Genomic DNA, 24829 nt, shown 5'->3' with positions numbered 1-24829 from the left:
AGGCTAGGGTCTGAGTTAACAATAAACGGCAAGCCCTGGGGTTAGCTGGTTTGGGAGGCTGCTTCAACTTCAGCCACAGAACTTTTATCCTTGGCATAGTGAGGGGAGTTGGGCATCTGAGCAGGGGATGATCAAGGGAACCTCTGCTGATAAGGAATGCCAGATCCAGCTGTGCTACAGAGAGTGGCAGGGAGCTAGAAGGAACCAGCACATGCCCTGTGAGCAGGAGGCTGGAGGTTTGGCTTTAGTACCAGGCTAGAGCAGAGAAGTTAAAATCTGGGACAAGAGGCACCATCCTCCACCCCCCAGGACTAGAGATGATTAAACAAATTAAGATTTTTTTTTTCTTGCTGAGGCAATCGGGGTTAAGTGATTTGCTCAGGGTCACACAGCTAGTAAGTGTCAAATGTCTGAGGTTGGATATGAACTCAGGTCCACCTGACACCAATGAAGGAGCACTATCCACTGTGCCACCTAGTTGCCCCAGAAATTAAGCTATTACTACAAAAAAATGTACAGGTAAAGGAGAAAAAAATCCAACCATACAAAGTTATTATGGCAATAGAGAAGACTGGGGTTCTTCTTCAGAGGAGGATACTGAAGCAAAGAAACCCTCCTCTATCCCAAAGAGTAACATCAAATAGTAACCTCCCCAAAAAGAATTCATAGAAGAACTTAAAAAAGACTTTGAAATCAAATGAGAGAGATAGAGGAAAAACTGGAAAAAAAAGAATAATGCAAGAAAAACAAGATTGTGAAAAGGAAAAGAAAGTCAACCTATTAGAAAAGGAGATCCAGAATTTTAAGGAAGAATATGACACCTTGAAAATTAGATTTGGGCAGGGCGAAGCAAGTGAAGTTATAAGAGATCAAGAAATAATTAAAATATAAAGAATGAAAAAATAGAGTGAAACATAAGAAAAACAACTGATCTGGAGAACAGATCAAGAAGAGAAAACATAAGATAATTGGACTACCTGAAAGCTATGATTAAAAAAAAGAATCTTGATAAAATAATACAAGAAATAATTAAAGAAAATTGTCCTGAAACATTAGAACAAGGGGGGAAATTAGAAATGAAAAAAAATCCATCTATCACTGATGCGGTTGGGATCTATGAGGAAAACTCATAGGAATATTATAGTCAAATTCAGAAACCCCAAGCTCAAGGATAAAATATTAAGAGCAAAACGAAAAAAATAATTTAAATATTATGGTGCCACAATTGGAATCACACAAGACCTAGGAGTGGAGACACTAAAGGACTGCAGATCTTGGAATACTATATATCGAAAAGTAAAAGAACTGGGGCTATGGCCAAAAATATCATACCCAGCAAAGTTAAGCATAATCCTGAATGAGTGGCTAATATGACAAAAAAGGAAAATGATAAATGTTGGAAAAGGTGGGAAAAATTGAACACTAATACATAGTTGGTGGAGTTGTGAACTGATTGAACCATTCTTTTTTTTTTTAATTTTAGACTCAAACACCAGAACACAAATACAGAATAGAGAAAAGAAAAAAAATATCATTAACTTAAATATTGAAACTTAAATGCAAAGAAAAGGAAAACAAGCATATCATGTGCATAGCAGAACATAAGAGAAGATTCAAAATATGTAGCGATAAATTTTCATTTCAAGAAAGCCTGTATGATAAATACTACATGTTGTGTTGAGAGCGGTCCATTTTTTCTTTGCTTCCTGGTAAGTTTTCTTTTGTTCTCTGCTGTGCACTTTTTACTTTGATCTTCACAACAAGTCTGGCAGATAAGTGTTATTATTATCTCCATTTTACAAATAAGGAAATTGAGGCTGAAAAAGGTTACATGATTTGCCCAAGATCAAGCAGCAGGTCTTCCTGACTTCAAGTCCAAAACTCTGTTCACCTAGTTCCTCATCTATTTCTTTTTTCTGTGCAGGTGGTCTGTGTTATACTCTGATGCTACATATTCCCTTCCATTGATCTTTACTCAAGTCCCCTCCACCATGCTTTCTCCACTGGTGCTTCACATCAGCATAACTTCTAAATGTACAACCCTACCCCCATTACACCTTCTTTTTATCTTTCCTGTTTCTTCCAAATACAGTACTCTTACCCAAAACAACATTTCACCTGTTAGTTTCATCCAACTAAATTACAGTGATACTTATGAAGTCAAATTATTCTCCTTGCCTTAGGATGTCTAATTCTATTTGTTACTTAAGCTTTGAGTATTTGTATATGTACATTTGGGGATGTGAATTTTATGGCTAGGTCCTTTCTTGGATTTTAACTGTGAACTTCTGGGTTCTTCAAATTCTCTTTTCTTTCTTCCCTTTAATTAGTTGCTAGCTTCTAGTGTCTAGCTTAGGCAATGTTTTCTCTCTCCTATCCTTTCAGTTCAAAGCCCTTTGGATTAGATTTGTAAGGCAGTCTTTATTAAATCAATCAACTTATTCAATAGATCACTATTAAACATACACTACAAGATAGGATCTGGGGATTCAAAGACAGAGGTGAAACAATCCCTGCCCTTAAAGAGCTTACATTTTGTTTGAGGAGAGACATGTTCCCATAGACATATGTACAAAATGGATCTAAGTCCATCTGTGGAGGGAAGGACTAGTAACTGGAGGACCAAGAAAGGTTTCCAATAGAAAAGGTGATGTTTAAGCTAAGTCTAGCAGGAAACTAGGAATTCTAAGAGGTGGAGTGAATTCTAGGCAAGGGGTATAGCCAAATGAAAATGCACAGAGATGGAAGATGGGAGTGTCGCATGAGGAACAGTAAACCAGTTTTACTGTACCAAACAATGTAGGAAGAGGAATAATATCAGTCAGTCAACAAGCATCTATCTATTTTTTGCCCATTCAGCCATTTATTTACTTTTGCAGTTGTCTATTAATTTTTGAATGTTTCTGTTTTATTTTTTTCTCCTAACATTCATTTAAAAAAATTATTTATTTTTAGTTTTCAACATTCACTTCCATAAGCTTTTAAATTTTAAATTTTCTCCCCCTCCTTCTTTCCTCTCCCCCCTCCCCAAGATAGTATGCAATCTGACATAGGCTCTACATATACATCCCTATTAAACATATTTTCATATTAGTTATGTTGAAAAGAAGAATTAGAACCAATGGGAGGAACCTTGAGAAAGAAGAAACAAAACAACAACAAAAAGAGTAAATAGTATGCTTTGATCTGCATTTAGACTTCATTTTAACATTCATTTTTTAAAAAAAAATAGTTTTAGTTCCAAATTCCCTCCCTCCCTCTCTCCTACAGTTCCCCTCCTTGAGAAGACAAGTACCTTGATATAGATTATACATGTGTAGTTATTCAAAACATATTTCCATATTAGCCAGGTTGCAAAAAAGAACATATACAAAAAAAAAAAAGCCAAACCAAACAACTTCAAGAAAAATAAAGTTAAAAAAAGTATGTTTTGATCTTGTTCTGCATTTAGACTGTCAGTTCTTTCTCTGGAGGTGGATAGCATTTTTCATTATAAGTCCTTTGGAATTATCTTGGATCATTGTATTGATTAGAATAACTAAGTCATTCACAGTTGATCATTGTATAATATTACTATTACTGTGTGCAATGTTCTCCTGGTTCTGCTCACTTTGTTCTACATCAGTTCAAGTAAGCCATCCCAGGTTTTTCTGACACCATCCTGCTTTCCATTTCTTACTGCACAACACTATTCCATCATAATCATATGCCATATCTTGTTCAACAAATATTTATTAATCACTTATTATATACCAGGCACAGTGCTAAGCATTGTGAATATAAATATAAGGAAAAAGATAGACAGTCCCTGCACTCAAGGACATTCTCATGCGGAAAACAATACAAAAAATGAAGCTGAAAAAGGGGGCATTAGAGAAGCCCAGAACAGCATGGCCTAGCAAACTTATCTCTTGGCCCATAATAGGCACTTGAGATGTTTCACCTTTGTGTTTTGCACTCCCAGGCTTTACGAGCACTTAGTAGGTGCTTAATAAATGCTGATAAGAATGTCTTTACTGTTATTTTGCAAATTTAAAAAATCTGCCAATGTATATGCAACAAGCTGGAGAGGTAAAAGTGAAACAGGAGTTTGCATTTGATCACAGAAATGATAAAGAACCTTTACTGAAAAGGGCAGTTTCAGGGTCATACTTTGCTTTAGGAAAATAAAAACAGCTAACATTTACATAAGCACAAACTAGGTGGTATGAGGTAGCTAGATAGTTCAGAAGATAGAGTGCTGGGCCTGGAATCAGGAAGACCTGCTTAGAAATTCGGCTTTAGATACTTACTAGCTGTATGACTTGGGCAAGTCACTTAAGGTGGCTCAGTGGATAGAGCACTGGGCCTGGAGTCAGGAAGACCTGAGGTCAAATGAGACTGACCTAATTGTAATCTGAACTAATGTGGGGGTTGCATGAGTTAAGAGAAGTGGAACATATGGAAGAGGTGTTGTCAGGGGTAGAAATACCAATATTTGGCAATTCATTGTATATGAGGTTACCTAGAGTGAAGAGTCAAGGATAACATAGAAGTGGGAAAACTGAATGACTGGTGGATGGTGGTGCCCTTTATAGAACTAGGGAAATCCACAGGAGAAGTAGGTTTTTTTTTGGGAAAGACATTAAGCTTTGTTTTAGACATGCTAAGTTTGAGATACTTATGGAACATCCTGTCCAAAATGTCCAATCAGTAATAACTGTTTCTTGACTGATTGACTTATTTATCCCTTACTATTAATGGATAGTAATGATGATGAAGTCTAGAGATTTAGGGGTGTTGGGAGAGCAAGAAACTTGGGTCTTGACCCAAGCCTTCTTTCAGCCAAAGACAAGGTTTATCAGAACACCCATCATATTGGGCAGACTCTTAAGGAACTTGAGCAGTGGCTAGATTGTAAGAATCTGAGCAGTTTAATGGAGACAAGATGGACCTTATATATAGAAAAAGTATGGGAGGGATCTAGGAGTGGCCAAGTAGTCTTGTGGTGACTGTGAGGTAATAGAACTCCAGGGACCTGGATCAGGTGGCCAAGGGAGAATGGAGCCTAGATAGGATTAATGGTGGGAAGTGGCCGGGGGCCATAGGGAGGTAAGACAATGGAGGATTAGGCTAGGTTAAGGGTAACAGAATTGGGAGATTGGGTGTAGCCACAATGAAAGGCCAATTAATGGGATTGTAGCCTCAGGCAAATGCCAGAGATTTGGCCCTGTGGGAAAGTCCAGGGTTTTTCCTTTATGCAGTCCGGATCCCAACACCATCAACGAGATAAACAATATCTATTTAGAGTATTGTTTCTTGCCAAAGACTTTATAATCTCTGGAAATATTTTACATGTAATACAATTATGTTTTGTGGACGTCCCCTTTCTCATATTGGCACATTCTTCCTAGAAACTCTGTTCTGAAGAAGGTTCCAAACCAGTCATTCTTGCTTCTCTGGACTTTGTCCCCACATCACCGTGAGGATATCTTCCTTTCCTCTCCCTAGTTCTTCTGCTTTTAAACTTCCTGTTATGTGTGGTCTTCTCTCATTAGACTGTAAGCTCCTTGAGACAAGGACTGTTTTTATTTTTGCTTGCATTTGCCTCCTTAGAGCTTGTCATAGTCCTGGACTTCTAGTAAGCACTTAATACTTATTGTTGACTTGGCTTCAGATTCTTTCCCATTCCATGCTTTCACTTGTTTCTCGAATTTAATATTTATTTTTGGTATGTGTACAATGTACATACTACAGGCATGTGTGCCATTACTGGGATCTAGTAATGGGATAATGGGGTAAAGGTAATGGAATCTGTGTTAAAAATCCTGACCCTGCCACTTTTAAGTTGTGTGACTATGGACAACTCACTCGACCTTCCTGAATTTCAGACAACTCTAAGACCACTTAGCAGAGAGAGGCAGTATGATCTACAGAATGGCTAGAATTTTGGACTTGAGTCGGCAAAATCTGGGTATTAATCCTGCCTCACAGGCTTGCTAGCGATGGGAATAGCTATCTTGCTATAAAATTGTTGAATCTTTCTGAGTCTCAATTTCCTTATCTGTAAAAAGGGGAAAATAATAGCATCTACCTCAAAGGGTTGCGAGGATGAAATGAGATAGGAAGTAAAGTACTTTACAAACACCAAAATGATGTACAAGGACAATGGGAGCCATTCTATGGAGTATTCCTGGGGTGGGTTTGTGTCCTTGCCCCTTCCAGTGAACTTCATGTGCTCTAGACTGTTGCAGGAGAACATGAAGGACCAGCCCCTCTTGATTGTGCCTTGGTTCCCCTATGGGAGTTGGGGGGAGATGAAGCTTTGTCAAAGATGATTGGTTACTGAACAGGAAGAGCTGCCCACTGGGTGGGCTAAAAGAGGAGAGGCTTCTCTTTCTTTTGGTCTCAGAGTTGAAGGGAAAACACAGCTTGGAGTGACAAGGAAAGGTCTCCTACAGAAGGTGGTGCTTGATCTGAGATTTGAAGGAAAGTAGCATTCCACATCGTAGAGGTGAGGAAGAGGAAGAGTAATCCAGGTCCCGGGAAGGGAGTGGAGAACAGTTAGTGCAAAGAGAGAGAGAAGAGCTAGAACTCTGGGTGAGAGGAATAGCAAACAGACCAATGTGAATGGACCAGAGTACTTGGAGAGGAGCAAAGCGGAAGAAAATTGGAAAGGTCAGAAGGGGCTAGGTTGTGAATAGCATTACATGCCAGACAAAGGCATTTATATTTGATCCTGGAAATAACAAGGACCCAGTGGAGTTTATTGAGTGGGAAGAGGGATGGCATGGTTGGATTTGCACCTTAGGAAAATTACTTGTAGAGGATAAGCTGAAGTAGGGAAAGAAATGAGGCAGGGAGACTTATAAGGAGGCTATTGCAATAGTCTAAAAGAGAAGTGATGAGAGCCTAAAGTAGGAGTTGTGGCCAGAGATAGGCTGGTAAATATTTAACAACCAGCTCTCTGCTGGAAAAGAAATGTGCACTTAACACACTTTTAAGTTTAACCTATGGTATTAACATGTTCTCTATCAGTATTTAAAAGTCTAGACAATTAAAAAAAACCCACCAGGAAATCAAGCTCTGATTTGTAGTACATACCAATTTCTGAGGTGTAAATGCTTATACTAAAAATTTTACAATCTGCTTCTGTGAGCCGGTTCGACCTGGCTCCAAGACAAGCACAGCTCTGGTTGTGACTATTTGAGCAGACAGGAATGTACATATTTTAGAGATGTGAAAGGAGAAATGACAAGATTTGACAACTAATTGGATATGCAAGGGAAAATGAGAGTGAGGAATTGAAGATCATACTCAGATTTTAAATTTGAGTGGTTGGAAGGTGGTGGTAATCTATGAAGTATTATGAAATTAGAAGAGGAAAGAATTTGGGGAAAAATACCATTAATTCTATTTTGGACTTGATGGATTTGAATTGTCTATGGGACGTCTAATTTGTGTTCTCCGATATGACCTCCCCTCACTACATAAACATATGTATACACACACGGGTATACATATATGCTATAATTGTTACTAAATCATACATAAGTTGAAATGTGTATTGATGGAAGGACTTTTCATATCTTCAAAACCACAATTCCTTGAAGTATTGACAGACACTCTGTGTGGCTGCTTCTCAGTACTTCCCCCTCAAAAGTGTTTACAATTTTATAGGAATAAGCTAGTTTCTTCTAGATCGGGCTTGATACTGAATTAAAAAGAAAACTTAAACATCCAAGTCCATGAATCCCTCTAGCCAGACTCCTTGAGAAACAAACAGCTGCGTCATCACAAGGATAATTCCTTGACATCTCCCTGTTGGTGAGTAGTGTCACAGACTTCCGCCTTTCTGGGTCAGAGAGTGTCGTAAATGGCGGGGAGGCCACAAGTCCTGTGCTTTGTGGGCTAGGGGATTTGTTCAACTCACTGGCTGCATATAATCCTCTCTTGGGCAGCCACCTTGCAAAAGCATCTTGCCATTCACAGCACAGCTTCTTGTGTTTATTTGGACAGTTCATAGACTGACTTTCTTATGTTGCAACAAACATTTTACCTACAATTTAGTTCAATGAACCTTTATTTAGTACTTACTGTGTACAAGGGATTGTGCTTAGCACTGGTTTGAAAAGATGAAAAAATGACAATCCTTCACTTCAAGGAATTTGTCTTAGGGAATGAGAAGGACATGTGCCTATGTCTATCTTCCCAACTAGTATAAACTCTTAAGGTTAGAGCACACATCTACCTTTTTCCTTCCCTTTGTCCCACAGCGACCCATTATAGGTTCTCAAAAAGTATTTGATGTTGAATGAATGAATGTTGTTGGTCAGTCTAATCAACCAACCAACCAACATTTATTTAGCATCATGAAATGTTGGTGTTCAGCGTCAAACACCAACTGCCTATTGGACCTTTTGAACTATATATCCTGTAGGCATCAAAAACTCACCTTTCTTCCTAAACCCGCCTTTACTCCTAACTTCCCTATTTCTGCAGAGAGATTATAGGAGCATAGATTGGGAGATGGAAGGGACCTCAGAAGCTATTTAATATAACCCCATCATCTTATAGATGAGAAAACCGAGGCCCAGGGGATTTAAGTGATTCTCCTAGAGGTGGCATTCGAACCCAGGTGCTTTAATGATTCTTCCTGCTCCACTAGTAATTGAAAACCTTTTCAAGTGGTTATTTACAACCTGTGTGTCAAAATTGTTCATGTTGTTATTGTTGTTCAGTTATTTCAGGCACGTCTGACACTTCATGACCTCATCTGGGCTTTTCTTGGCAAAGATACTGGAGTGGTTGGCCATTTCCTTCTCCAGTTTATTTTACAGATGAGGAAACTGAGGTGAACAGGGTTAAGTGACTTGCCCACAGTCTCATATCGAGGAAGTGTCTGAGGCCAGAGTTGAACTCAGAAAGATAAGTTTTTTTGATTCCAAGCCTGACACTATCCACTGTGCTATCTAGTTGCCCCAAATTGTTCATATACTTTGACAGTTTTTCTACTGGGGCTTGGATGTTGCTGCTTGTGAATACTTTTCAGTGCCTTTTTAAAAAAAACTAAATTTTATCTACTTTATTTGCTATAAATGTTATTCCTGGATTGTTATTTTCCTTCCATATCTTAGGTTGTTTTTTTCCATAGACTTTGAAATTTTATCAATATAATATCAATATAATACATCTACCTTATCCCTTAATAAATGTTTGCTACATTAGAAAAAAAATAGACTAATAGGGAACGTTTTCCTCTCCTCCATGGAAGTTTAGTCACACTCCTTGCAAACTCAGAGCGTCAGTTAGCTAAGTTCTTATCTTAGGTCCTACTATCTATCACAGGTCCCCAGTATCAGTGACTTTCCTCCTTCCCTCTGGGGTTTGTAAGCTCCCTTAATCGAGTGCCTGCATGTCTGTCCTCATTCCCACACTCTTTCTTGGGCCTTGTGCCCAGTTCTCAGCAGGATAATGTTGATCCTACAGGACTTTACACGGACCATCACTTACTGAGCTTCCAAAGTTCCTGTCTTGGCCTTGAAATTTCTTCCACTCCATCTCTTGGCTCTGGGCATTCTCTCTGGCTATCCTGCATTCCTGGAATGCTCTCCCTCTGGTCTGACTACTGACCTGACCTTCCTGGCTTCCTTTAAGTCTCAACTAAAACCCCACCTTCCTCAATTTCTCTTCATCCTAGTGCTTTCCCTTTTTAAAATTATTCCTCTTTTAATGATTTCCTATTTATCCTTTAAATGTTTGTCTTCCCATATATTTATTTGCTTATTGTCTCCCTCTTAAGAATGTAAGCTCCTTGAGGGCAGCAACTGTCTTTTGACTCTTTTTGTCTCCCTGTCTTTTAGCATAATCCCACATGGTAAGTACTCACTAAATGTTTACTGATTGGCAATTCTCTGGGCTGTGTGGCTGTTTTGTCCAAATGACTCAAGAGTCCCTTGTAACCACTATACCCAGAAGCACCATCCTCTTCTTGTGGATCATAGACTTATATGTGGAAGGGACCTCAAAGGTCATCTAGTCTCTCATCCTTACCCTTATTTTACAGGTTGGCAAACTGAGGAGATCAGATTTCAACCCAGGCCCTCTGACTCTAGGTTTGCAGCTAGGTGGTGCAGTGGATAGAGAACTGGATTTGGAGTCAGAAGAACCTGAGTTCAAATCCAGTCTTAGACATTTACTAGCTGTGTGACCTTGGGCAAGTCACTAAACTCTGTTTGCCTCAGTTTCCTCATCCATAAAATGAGCTGGAGAGGGAAATGGCAAAGCACTCTAGTTATCTTTGCCAAGAAAGCCCCAAACAGGGTCACAAAAAGTCAGACATGACTGAAACAACTGACCAACAACAACAAATGCTGCCTTCATGTACCTTCCTCTTTCTTCCATACCACGCAACGCAGAGGATTAATTGATTCCTTTTGGAGCCTGACCTATGGATATGGGCACCTTGGGCTGGGTGCAGAGGGGTAGGGATCCAATGATCAACAAAACACAGTCTCTTTTCAGATGGAGCTTACGACCTGATAAATGCAAGTCCCATTCATCCCTTGTTCCCCCATCTCCTCCCTACCCCCAAATGAAGTTGGACTGTCTGAGTCATATCGAATAAGGAAAAAGGTGAGATTACATTATATATAACTCCGGATGCCCTTCATTTCTCTCTTCCAAATGCCTTCATTTTGAAAAGAATTTCTATGCAGTTTAAAGACAGATGGAGCAATAGTCCTTATAAATCTTCTGACCTCCCCCTAAATATGATAAAAATAAATACTAAAACTTGGGAACACAATGTCTGCACACGCCCAGCCCCTGAAGACCCAGGGCTAACCATTAGGTGGTGGGAGTGTTAAATCTTTTTTTGACCCAGAGCAGAAAGCCTATTTAAGGTTTGACATTAAAAAAAAAATCAGACATGAGATTTAGATTATGGCATATTTGACAATTTCCGTAGTCAAAAAGTAAGTGTCTCACAACACCTAAGTGTCTCTGTCTCTTTCTTTGTTTCTCTCTTTGGCTCTAGACTTTCAGAGCCTATACTGCCTTCTTGTTAGAGAGGTCAGTGACTATTTCTTGGAGAAGATTGTTTTGGAGACAGGAGAATTTTCTTCAACTCAAGAGTGTGCTGGAGCCAGCTCCAACTGGCTGATGAGAGCAGATTATTCAATTTTCAGTGGAGCATTTATACCTTTGGTCAAAAGTGTAAATTGGCAATGCAATTTACACTTTTGACCATCGGCAGACCCTGCAAATTAGGGCTTGATTTATTGTTTTGTTGATTTTTAGACTTATAGAAATGACAGAGGAAATAATAATGCAGATTAAACTTAAAAGTGAAAGTGTTCTGTATACAATTCCCATGTCTCCTTCCCTCACCCCTGAGAGGCAGTTATTAAACTGGCCCATTGCTGTTTTAACCCATATTCTGTTTGTGCTTGTGTATTGGGTGGTGTCTCTGAAGTACAATGGGGAGAAGAATGCTGGAGTGTGGAAATACTGGTGAGAAAGACAATCTACATAAATATACTTATTCAAGGTAGGGGAAGTGGGAAGGGGAGATGACCTTTAAGGTACTGAATTATATTTGTTTTGTAAAAATGTTGGTATGTACACTTTGTATTTGCTGCTGGGACCGTGCTGTTTTCTTCCAGTGCAATGCATGCTCCTTCAGGTCAAGAACTGTTTTCTTTTTGTCTTTGAACTTCCAGTACCTCCCTCGGGACCTTGAAATACTCCGGTGGTGGGGCTGAATGGACTTGGGCGTTCTTTTCAATGATAGAGAGCATATCTCACCCATATCTGACCATCCTGGGTAGTTTTTACCCATTTCTTCCTCAAAGTTGACAACCTAGGGGTCCACCATCCTTGTGTATAAGACTTTCTTCAAATATCAAAACTTGCCAGTAGAACATTGTGGCTGTCTGCCTGTCATCCCTTCTCAGGTGACCAACCCATCTGCTCTTCTCACATAGTTAATTAGTTCTTTGATGACCTACTTCCCTTTCATTCTTCTTTGGTTGTGTTTTGTTGCCAGGCTCATTCACACCCTGAGACTCTCCATTGTCCTCTGTAAGATACTTATTTTTAGTTCTTTAGAGGCAAGGTGAGGTATTTTATGTCTTTCTGTTGTAGTTCACTGTTTTTCTGTCGTGTCCTACTCTATGACCTCATTTGGGGCTTTCTTGGCCAAGGTGCTGGAATGGTTTGCCACTTCCTTCTCCAGATTACAGATGAAGAAACTGAGGCAAACAGGGTTAAGTGACTTGCCCAGGGTCACACAGCTAGTGTCTGAGGCCAGATTTAAACTCACAAAGATGAGTTTTCATGACTCCAGGCCTAGCACTCTATCCACTAAGTCACCTACCAGACAGGGAACAAAAATGTTATCATTCCAAAAGTTGGACCTTTGTGGTGCTCCAGATATATTCTGATAGCAGGGCTATAAATTCCCATGTTTTTGACATTTTGCCTTGATTAACGTAGTCTAGGCATTTAATAAAACCTCTGTTTAGGTAGTCCATTAAAATTTCCAGGGCTTTACTTTTTTTCCCCCCATACAATCTGCAGACTAGCCACATCTGTTTCTTTCACTTGCATTCTTGATTTTTGGAATCCAAATACAGAATTTTACATTTATCCCTATTGAATTTCATCATTTCATCATAGCGCATCATACCAGTGTGTTGGACTCTCTTAAAATTATAAAAATATAAAAATTATAAAAAATTAAAATATAAAAATAATATTATAAATATAAATTATAAAAATATAAAATTATAAAATTATAATTCTTTCATCTATCACATAAGCTATCACATTCTACTCCATTCAATTCAACTAACATTTTAAAGCACTGATTCATAGAAACAAACGCTAAGCTAAACTCTGGGGATGCAAAGATAGGGAAAAAAAAATTAGTTTTTGCCCTCGAGGTTTAACAGGTACTAAGAAAGTAAGATATAAAGACAATAATTATAACTAACAACTATAATGCAAATTAGAATGACAGTGTATGCTCAGATTTGTGACCTCATCAATTTGGGGTCTAGCCTGTTATCCTTTGTACTGTTTGTTTACCTCCCCATAATTAGCTGAAGGGGGTCCATCCAGTGTTCATTCCTGGCATTCCACTTAGACTTTCCTGACTCCTTGGAGACGCTTCTATCCCTTCATATCTCCTTCGGTGAGTCTCTTCATTTCTTACCAGCTGCTATGCTTGGTTTTGACTCTTGGAACATCATGCCCCCTCACATCTACACCACTATAATAACCTGCTGGTTGTGTCTCCCTACTTCAATCCATCCTCCATTCAGTCACTAAAGTGATTTTCCTAAAATGTAGGTCCAACCCCAACCTATCTAGATAAAATCCAATGGCTCCCTATTACCTCTGGGAGCAAATATAAAATTTTCCATTTGTTATTCATAACGTAGCTCCCTCCTAACTTTCCAATCCTCTTCCACCTTGCTATCCACCAGGTAGTCTTAGATATAGTGCCACTGGCCTTGCTGTTCCAAGAACAAGATGCCCCTTCTCTAGGTTCCAGGTATTTACTCTCTCCATTGCCTGTGCCTAGAAATCACCTCCTCATCTTTGCCTCCTGGATTTCCAGGCTTCCTTAAAGTCCCAACTAAAATCTCATCTTCTGCAAGAAAGCCTTTGCTAACCTCTCTCAATTCTAGCGGCTTCCCTCTAATTCACAATTTCCTATTTATTCTGTATATAGTTTGTTTGTACATATTTGTTTCTTGTCTCCTTCCCTTAGCTTGGGAACTCGTTTGGGGCAGGGACTGGCTTTTGCTTTTTTTTGTATCCACCTGGGTTTAGGACAATGCCTTGAATACGCTAAATAAATAATTCCTTGCTTATGCTAAACAAATGTTTATTGACTGACTGAGTTCTGGCCCTTTCAACTATTTCTTAGGCTGCCCCGGTCATCCAAGCTCACTTGACTCTAATTCTGACTCCCTAGATTTTTCCACATCCACCCTAGCAGCCTTGCCCTGCTACAGTGTCTTTCTTTCCCCTACTTCCAGCTCCCTCTACCATTACAATATAAGCTCCTTAAGTGAAGGGACTGTCTCTTTCACTTGGATTCCCAACACTTGGCGCAGTGCCTAGCACAAAGCATAGCACAGAATAAATGTTCTCTTTCCGTTCTCTCTTCTCTTCTTTCCTGTCTGTCTCTCTCCTCCCTCTCCTTTCTCTCTATCTGTCTCTGTCTCTGTCTGACTCTCTCTTTCCTCAGGTCTTCTTTGATTTCTCTTGATATCCCAAGGGTCTCCCATTGCATCCTGAGCTATCTCTAGTCATCCTGATGAATTTCTGGCCACTGGACCCAGATGGCTCTGGAGAAGAAAGTGAGGCTGGTGACCTTGCACAGCCCTCCCTCACTCAGAACAAAGTCAATTGCAAATCATGTCATCATCTCCCTGATGTCATGGTCCTCTTTGAGATTGAAGGGCAAACACAATCCCAAGGGTACTAGCTGATCATTCTGGCCACCACTTATCATCCCTCATTCTTACCATATGAACAGATTATCTTCCCTTCCTGTCATATAACATAACATCCTTTGATAGCATCCTTTATTCCTGTTCTCCAGAGTGTTGCAGCCTACTTGCACCCACCACCTTCCTCTCCATTGTGATGTCATTCTCATTTTGATTTTTTGGAGGCAGTGGTGTTCAAGTCTCACTGTCAGATGAAAACACCAGGAAAATGTTAATATTGAAAAGATTGGCCTTGGCTTTCATGGGAACCTTGAGATCAGCAAAAGAGCCTGTCAATATCCCCAAAGCAAAACAGCCTTGCACACAATAAGTATATAATAAAAGCTTGTCGAGCTAATTAAAAAATGACTATATGTGTAAATTAGTTTGATTTAAAGTAATAATCTCATTTAACCAATAAAATAGTCAAATATCTTGTTTGATAAATAAGATTTTAGAGCTGGAAGAGACCTTTGCAAGCATCTAATCCAACCTCTCAACTTTTCAGAGGAAGAAACTGAGGCTTGGCTTGGGAAGTGGCATGAGTTAGTGACTTGGATATTGTTACTTTGTGGCAGAGTAAGACTAGAACCAGGCCTCCTGGCTTCCATCCTATGGAACTACCTCCTGCTCTTCGACAGAAATTTAACCTCAAATATAAATAGATTTAAAAATAAATAAGAAGTATAATAATCACAATTATTTGTGTTATTACTATTGTAAGCTGCACCAATAAGTGATATAATGGGGAAGATAAAATCTTTCTCTCTAGTATGTGATTTCTCCTGCTGTATCATGACAGATTATTATACTGAGATTATGCTTTTTATTTCAGTCAGGATGTCAGTAAATCCTAAAATGACAGGCTGTTTTTAAACATCCCTGCCATTGATTATTCTGGCATAAGGGGGCAAGGTTATTTTCATTTTGCAGTCTCTACTGAGAGATGAGGCAAAATTTCTTCTTTTTAAGCTTTTTCTGGTTGGTGGTGGTGGTGGCGGTGGCGGCGGCGGCAGGTGGTAGTGGTCAAGGTAGAGAGTGCTGTCCTGTCTCATTGTTCTCTGGTTCTGGGAGTGCTTGTAACCTCTCAAACTGTCCAATAAACTGCTTAAAGACACTGGTTGAGATAGCCTTTAATTTATAAGGAGCTACCGAGGTAATAAACTTTGTCCTCATTTGATGGTCATGGTGTACTGGACTTCAGTAATGAATTGTAGCTATAAACTGGGGGCAGGCTTTCTTGTGACTGAGAAGGTAACTTCTTCAGTAGTATCTCATTCCCTTTAATATCTATCAGTCAGTCAATCAGTCGACTAGCATTTGTTAAGCACCTATGTGCCAGGCACTGTGCTAAATGCAGAAGATACAAAGACCCTCAAATAAATAAATACAAATTATTCCCTGCTCTCAAAGAGCTCACTTTTTTTTTTTTGGCGAGGCAATCAGAGTTAAGTTACTTGCCAAGGGTCACACAGCTAGTAAGTATCTGAGATTGGATTTGAACTCAAGTCCTCCTGACTCCAGGGCCTATGTTCTATCTACTGCACCACCTAGCTGCCCCAGGAGCTCACATTCTAATGGGGGAGACAAAATGCAAATAACTAAGTACAAACAAGACATTCAGGACAAATTGGGGGTTATCTCCAAAGGAAGGCACTAAGTCATTTTGACTATTATAAACACTCAAATTAACTACAAAGGACCTATGAAGGAAGATGCTATCTGATGGTCTTTTATCATTCCTAAACCTTGATCTGTCTGCTGCATTTGACCCTACTGACCACTCTCCCCTCTCAATACTCTTTCTGGATTTTTGTGATGATACTCTGTCCTGGCTTGTCTTTTACCTGTCCGGCCCCTTCTTAGTTTCCTCTGACTAGGGACTCATCATCAACATCACTCCTCCTAACTGTGGGCGTTGCCCAGTATTCTACCCTGGGTCATTTTCTCTTCTTTTTATTCTCTCTGGGCAGGCTTATCTGCTCTCGTGGGTTTAACTATCAAGTCTTTGAAGATCACTCCCAGTTCTATATATATAGCCTCAGTCTCTCCCCTACGTCACCAATTCCCTATTAGGTATTTCAAATTGGATGTCCCAAAGACACGTTAAACTCAATATGTCTAAAACAGAATAAATTGTCTTTCCCCTTGAATCTTCCTCTTCCCTAGGGAAACTTCCCTAAATTTCCCAACCTTCCAGGGTCTCAAGTTCTTAATCTCAGTATTATCCTTGACTCTCAACTCCCTTTCACTCCATGTATCTAATCAGTTGCCAAATATTGCTTTTCCTACCTTCACGACATTTCTTGCATGTCACACAGCTGTCACCTTAGTTCAGGCCCTCACCACCTCTCTCCTAAATTAATGCATGGTTTTCTGATGGTTTTCTCTGTCTCAGATCTCTCCCTACTCCATTCCATCCACACACTGCTGCCAAAGCTATTTTCCTTATACAGAAATCTGACCGTGTGACCCTCCTACTCAACCGTCTCCTGTGACTTCCTGTTGTCTCTAGAATAAACTATAAATTCCTTTGTTTAGCTTTTAACATCCTAAACAACCTGGCCCCAACCTATCTTTCAGACTCATTGAACATCACTCTTTCTCTTGTATTCTTTGTTCCGACCAAATTAGCCTTCTCTGCCTTCTTCACTGATGGCATTCCATTTCCCATCTCTACGCTTTCCCACTGGTTGTCCCCCATGCCTGGAATGCACTCTCTTCTTGCCTCCACTTTACCGAGTTCCTTTCTTTCTTTGAAAAGCAACTCAGGTACCATTCTGTACATGAAACCCCCAGACTTCATTGAATTTAATATATACATGTATTTATTAATTTTCTTTCTATGTCCCGTGTTTTTTATGTACTTATCTCCCCTATTAGAATATAAATTCACTGGAAGGAGAGATTGTTTCATTCTTTCTATTTGTATCCCGGAGTTTAGCACAATTCTTGGCACATAGTAAACACTTAATAATTAGTTGCTGATTGATAGAACACATCAACCAAGTATAATAGTACGTGCAGTGTTTCTTAAAATACAAATTCTTTGAAGGCTGGGACTTTCTTTTTTAATCCCCAGTGATTTGCACAGTGTCTGGATCCTCATGCACTGCTTCATACATGCTCGTTGATTGATTGATTGTTCTACATTTATTGTCTTTAACTTCCACGAAGAAAGGAGGGAGGTTAATTTTCATATCTTTTCTTCTGGGCCAAACTTGGTCGTTAGAGTTCCAGAGTGTTCATTCTTTAATTATTGTTGTTCTTTCCTTTTCCATTGGAGTCATTTTACAATTTGTTTTCCTGGTGCTACATATTTCACTTTGCATTAGTTCATAGATATATTTTCATTCTTTCCTGTATGCTTCATAGTCTATCTTTCTTTTAGGCTGATAATATTCCATTATATTTGTGTACCACTATTTGAGATATTTCCCAGTTAATGACTACCAATCTGTTTCTAGTTCTTTATTACTACAAAAAGTACCCCTATTGATCAATCAATCAACCCAGCAACCAACTAACAAGCATTTATTAAAGGCTGATTGACACTGAAAGGCTACCAATATTTGGAAGAGTTCACATATGACCTTTCTATCTTTGAATTCCTTGGGGTGGGATCCCTGGGGCAAAGGGTATGGAAATTTTAATCATTGTCTTAGATGGCAAATCATGTCTTTTAAAGGTGTTAGGGAGATGAGGAAATAAGTGGGAACCTCCCTTCATCCCTGATATATTCCAGAGAGGAAAAATTAGCAACCATTGAGAGGAACTGGATAATTGCAGCCAAATTACATATTAAGTTCAGCTAACCAGTGAGCCTTCTAATCTGAAGGGAAGTAAGTCACTGCCCTTGCTAAGTAAGGCCAGTGTTCCATTTACCTACACAAATAAACAATAAAATCAAATGAGCTTCAGAAAAAAAAAAGAGGTTTTTCCTAGTTCACTTGGCTCAAGAGGGAAGCATGAGCTTGAGTTTCGGTAAAGCTAAAAATAAAATCTTGAAAGAGCCTGTAATGCTTTTACCTTAAATGCACAAAAGTTTTTCTCTTCTACCTGACTTGTGAACAGCATAATGTACCGCAAAAATATTGCTTGGCCCACTAATGGTCATAATCCCAAGAATGCCCCCCGGGGGGGAAAAGAGTTCCTGAGATTGTAGTTGATTATTTGAAACTGAAGCCTAAAGAAACTATTTTTATTCCCAGTAACTTTTTGTTTCTTAAATTGCCTTGTCAACTTTTGTCCTCTCCCATTTAAAGTGGTTTTTTGTCCTCTCTGCAAGCCCTTGGAAACTGCCTGAGCCTTAACTTCGACGTGAAGTCAAAAGATATCAGGTTCAGTAGCCTCTTTTCTGCTTGGCTACATTTGACTGAGGGAGAGGAGTAAGAAATCAGCATCTTCGGCTGCTACACCCAGGTAGGGTTGCCTCTGAATATTATTTGACAATTATTATTTGGACCTGAGAACAGCAGACTCTTGAAGTTATTTAATAACAACAGTGATAAGAGCTTGCATTTATATAGCCCTTTATGGCTGGCAAAGTGCTTCCAATATCATCTCATCTGATCCTCACATCAGCACTAGGAGATAGGTGCTATTATCCCCATTTTATAGGTGAGCAAACTGAGGCAGAGGTTAAATGACTCATTTAGCTAGTAACTATCAGAGGCTATATTTAAACTCAGGTCTTTCTGACTGAATTTCCAGTTCTCTACCCACTGTACCATCTTGCTGCCCATACCTGAGCAGGAATCCCCTCTACAACATATGATAAACGGTCATTCAGCGTCATTGATGAGTAAGTTCACTACCCCAGGGGTCATCTCACTCTATTTTAGACGGCTTCAATCATTAGGAAGACCTTCCTTCTATTACAAGAAAAATCTGTCTTCCTGAAATTTCCACATATAGGTCCTAGTTCAGGCTTTCTGTTTTCTAGGGCCAAACAGGTCAAGCTTTCTCTCTTTTCCCAATGATAGTAATTCAGATATTTGAAGAGAGGAATTAGGTTGCCTCTCTCTGCTCTCCAGGCTCAACATTTTTAGTTCTTTGCACAGATTCTCATGTGACCTGGATTGTTGTTGGGAGATGTACCTTGGAAGAGAAGCAGGAGTCTTGAGTTTTGACTAAGTCTTTTTAAGCTGTGTTTTAGACATCGGTGTTTTTGGTTAACTGTACAAGAATGAGAAAACTACTAATCCCTTTGAAGTCATTGAGTCTATGAGTCTCCGTTTTGTCACACCTGAGTGCTCAATGCCACTTGTCCAGTTTGTGGATTAGATGGGTTCCCCTGTTTTCCATCTCCTACCAGTTTAATGATTACATACCTGCTTGTTGCATTCCATCTGAGGACAGATAGGAGAAATATAAATGATGGAAACTCAGACAATTAAGTTGACTTTTTGTGGTTTTGGCAAAAAGATTATATAGGCAAGAGGCTGAAACCATCAGATAAAATATGTTTGGAGATTTCATTTCTTGTGTGCTCTCCGGTCCTTCTGTACAACTAATAACGGCCAGTTTGTGGGACCTCTTTCTTATGTGACTAATTTTATGAGAACAAAAAAGTTATAATGAAGCACTTCGTACTTCTTAGAGAAGGAAATCAGACCTCAAACTGAAGGGGACTTTAGAGATCACTTAGCCCAACTCTGTTATTTACAGATGAGGAAACTGAGACCCAGAGATAGGAAGTCACTTATTGTAAGTCATCCAGCTTGGTGACAGAGCCAGGACTGGGTCTCCTGAATCCCAGTTCATTTCATCATAGTGCCTCCTGAATAATTCCCATTGTTATTATTGCTACAGTTATGATTGTTTTTATTCTATTATTATGATTGTTGTTAAATACTATGAAACACAGGCAGGAAGGAGCTGCCTTTCCTGCAGACTGTGCCCATCCCTGGCATGCAAGCCCTATGTGTGATGGCAGAGATGATTTGCATGTGAGCTGCTTGAAGGGTGATTTTTTTTTTTTAAAAACAAATGAACTCAAAGAAAAGTTCTGTCTAGCCCTCGGTTCTAACTTCTTGGGGATGCTGAGAAAAGTCTTAGGGTCTTCTTTCTTTTCTGTGGTCTCTTGTCACTTGATTTGCATTAAAAGGGGGGTGTTATCCCTAGAATCAGGCTTTAGGGATATAGTGGAGAGGTTTAAGGTCATAGGTTGTACTCTGTATCAGGGTTTTTCAGCAGTGTGGATCACCTTCCATGCCACTTTATTTATAACACTGCAAGTGTTATTTCCATTTTGTAGTAGAAAAACTGAGACCTAGAAAGGTAAGGTGACTTGTTCATGGTTATATAGTTGGGAAGCATGAAGAGCTGGAATTTCCTAACTTTAGTAGGAAGTTTTTCTATTTTCCTTTCCTTTCCTAACTCTAAGTAGTTGGACTTCTGTCTCACTATACCACACAATCTCACCTCTAGAAAGAATGGAAAGTCAGCACTTAGCATGGTGCTTTGCACAGTAGGTACTTAATAAATGTTTATTGATTGATTGATAAAACATAGCTATTACTGTTTCTTACTGCATTTACTTTACCTGTCTGTGTTCATGAGCTCATCTTCCAAAATGTCAGCTTTTCACCCGGAGGCAGTGAGAATCATCAAAACTTTCTAACAATTTAGAGCTATCAAAAAGGGAAATGGCTGTCTCAGGCATCAGTAGGATCCTCCCAGGACTGTTGGAACCAGTTTGAACCAAGCTTTCCAGTGATTGTTCAATTTTCAGTGTGAAAATTTACACCTCAGAAATTGGCAAACTATATATCTAGGCTTGCTGTATTGTTTGTTCATTGCTTAGACTTGAGAAAGTGATGGAGAAAACATCAATATGCAGACGAAACTTAAAAGTGGGCCTTGTACTGGTCCTTAAACATTTATCAGCATATCCCCAGAACCACCCCCTCTGAAGGGATTAAGTCAAAAATTATAGGTTCATAGATTTAAAGCTGAAAGGGACCTCAGTGGTCAGCTGGTCTAGCTTTCTTATTTGTTATTTTAACTTTATTTTATCTTTATTTTAGATGAGGAAACTGAAGCCCAGGGAGAGCAAGTGATTTGGTCAAATTCACACAGCTAATACAAGAGAGAGGTGAACCCCAATCTTTTGATTTAAAAAATCTAGCCTGCTTTCTACTGTACCCCATAACCTCCTAGAATATAAACTGAAGCAGCATGTGTGAGAGATGATACTGTGACTTTATGGTTATTCTTAATGCCACACTATAAAATTACAGGTAATTGGCTGGCTCACTACATATCTGGTACTGTTGTATGTGTATCCCAGAATGATGGAGATATTAAAAAGGGCATCACCTCACCATCTCACTTAAAAAAAATACTTAACTCACAATTAACAAGACTTTATTTTCTCTCCCTTATGTCTCCTTCTCTTGTGTCTCTTCTACCCTCCAAAAAAGAAAAACAAGAAGCCTGAAGACTCCTGGATGGTATCTCACCCAAAACCAGAAGGAGGTACCAGAAACTTATTCCTTCAACTATCTTCAGTGGTTCTGCCTGTGATTGAAGCAGTGAGTGATCTGAACTTCAGTGAGTGATCTGAGTTAGCACCTGACTCTTAATTACTCTGAAGAGTAACCCTTCAGTCCTTTACAATAAGCCATAGTGTCTGATGTTACTCTTGGAGTGCAGGTAACCACATTATGAGACATGGAAAGAAGGGGATGTCTTAAGAATTTATGTAGCTTTCCCCTGCTTCTTCTTAACAGCATTTAGAGTCTCCCTTTTGAGAAATAACCTCCCACTCCCACAGATCAACAAGGATTAGGAGACCTTAAATGGCTTTTAGGGTCAGAGGTTGCACTGCGCCTCAGGGTGTTTTAATAGTGGGTCTTTAATCACACTGTGTGATTGAAGTGATGAAGACATGTTAAAATCCTGCCTCAATTTCTTCCTAGCTGTGTGACCTTGTGCTAGACACTTACCCTCTTTGTGCCTCAGTTTCTTCATCTGTAAAATGAAAGAGGGTATGTGGGGGGGTGTTGGGGGGCAATGGCCTCTAAGGTACTATCCAGGTCTAAATCTAGGATCTTGTGAATTCATTCTCAACATCATAATTCCCTCTCTGTGAGACCATAAGGAACCCATCTAGTTTATAGAATCTTAGAATATTATCACTGGAAGAGGGCTTAGGGATCCTATAGTTCAACTTAGGTTACTTTTGAGGAAATAATTATTTGCATGTTGTCTCTTCCATTGGGCCATGAGAGCCTCTCCTCTTGCCTTCCTTTGTATTCAGTAGGTACTTAATACATGTTTATCACCTGGCTGATGAAGACCAGAAAGGTTGCCCATGGTCACTCAGAAAGTTCTTGATAGGTCTTGGACTCGAACCTAGGTCTCTGGGCTCCCAGGGAACTGTGCTTTTCACTCCATTGTCCTGCCTCCCTTTTTCCTGTAAAATGAAGAATGGCCGTTCCAGGCGCAGTGCCCTAGAAAGAGTGTTGACTTTGAAGTTAAAAGGACTAGGGTTCATGCTCTGACTCTGGCTTTTGTTACCTGCATGACTTGGAGCAAGTCACTAACCCTTTCTAGGCCTCAGCTGTAAAATGAAGGGTTTGGAACTATGAGTAACCTCTGAGGTCCTTTCCAGTTCTAAATTTATGACCCTATGATCCTTGGCACAGATTTTAGTAGCTGGTCTGGTGGGCTGATTTGTTCCCCCTTCTCCTCTCCCCTCCCCCATTATCAACCAGTGGCCATTCCTTTAGTCATGAGTCCCTTTGTGCTCAGCTAGGCTGGTCTTCAGACACCAGCCACACAGGACACCACTGGTTCTATACTTGAAGCTTTCTCTGCATCATCAGATCTGCCAACACTTGCACTTTGATGGCATAACCTTTATGAACTCCATGCATAACCAGGGATTGGAAGAACACTTCAGAAGAGGGTTTTAAAAAGCAGTAACAGCAATATTTTGATACCTCCACATTTCTCCACTGTTAGCTTTCAATGACAACAGCAGCAATAATAATATTCAATTCCATTAGACTGTGAATGCCTTGAGATCAGGAACTGTTTTTGTCTCTCTTTATGTCCCTAGCAGTTAACACAATGCCTGGCACATAGAAAGCATTTAATAAATGCTTGTTGACAAGGGACATTATGATATATGACACTACATATACTAACATAATAAATATATTATATTTATGTATTTAAGTATACAATATATTATACACATCTAATATTAATATATGCTGTAGTAAATATGTTGCTACATGCTCTATTGCTGCTTGGATCCCCATTATTTGTTTTTGTCTTTCACCAGACCTGTAATTTCTTTGGCATAGGAAGCTCCTGGTAAAGAAACTCTCTTTACAAATTTGCTGGGCATTTATATTACAATTTATAGCTTTAGAGAGGTACTTGGGCCCTAAGATGTTAAGTGACTTGATTAGGGTCATACAGCCAGGATATCAAAGCTAAAAACATGAACCCAGGTCTTCCTGATTCCCAAAATGGTCTCTTACCCCTCCCCCCCTTTTTAGGCAATTGGGGTTAAGTGACTTGTCGAGGGTCACACAGCTAGTAAGTGTCAAGTGATTGGTCTGAGGCTGGATTTGAACTCAGGTCCTTCTGACTTCAGGGCTGGTGCTCTATCCACTGTGCCACCTAGCTGCTCCTCAAAATGGTCTCTCTGCTATGTCACACTTCCTCTCATACCATCTATCCTCACTATCCTATCCTATCCCATCCCATTTCATCCTATCCCATCCAATCCTATCCTATCCATCATTATATTGTTCTGTTGTATAAGTGATATCTTGACCACTCTAATATATTAAGAACAAGAGAAAGGGAAAAGATGGGGAAATATGCAAGCTGAAAAGTCATAAGGGGGCTGAAGTCTATGCCTGTGGAAGGAATGTCCATATCAAGGAAATAATGGATTTTTCCAAGCCTCCAAGTAAGTTATTGCTCTGGCACCTAATGGAAATCTATTTTGAGTCCATTGGAACCGTCTGTAAAAATACAAGGTATCAATTTGGCAGGATCTCCTCTATGCAAAACTTCATTGGCCCTCCACACTTAGACCAAGAGGAAATAGCTATCTTTCTCAAGGGTCTGAACTTGCAGCCACACAGTGGTAACTAGAAGCTCTTAGAAACCCTTCTCCTCTTCTCCCACCCTGGGAACCCAGAGCTGGCCCAATTTGTAGCTCCTCCCACTGACCCTTGCACACCTTCCCTTTTCAGAGTATCATCTGAAGCAGTGCCAAGGTGGGGAAGCCTTGTTTGGTGCCAAAGAATGTATGCAAGCACTTTGTGTGCCACGCGCGCTCACACACACACACACACACACACACACAGCTG

The sequence above is a fragment of the Vombatus ursinus genome, unplaced genomic scaffold (assembly GCF_900497805.2).
Source record: "Vombatus ursinus unplaced genomic scaffold, bare-nosed wombat genome assembly UNPS02014770.1, whole genome shotgun sequence".
In the NCBI taxonomy this organism is placed as follows: Eukaryota; Metazoa; Chordata; class Mammalia; order Diprotodontia; family Vombatidae; genus Vombatus; species Vombatus ursinus.
Note: the sequence above shows the minus strand (reverse complement) of the source record.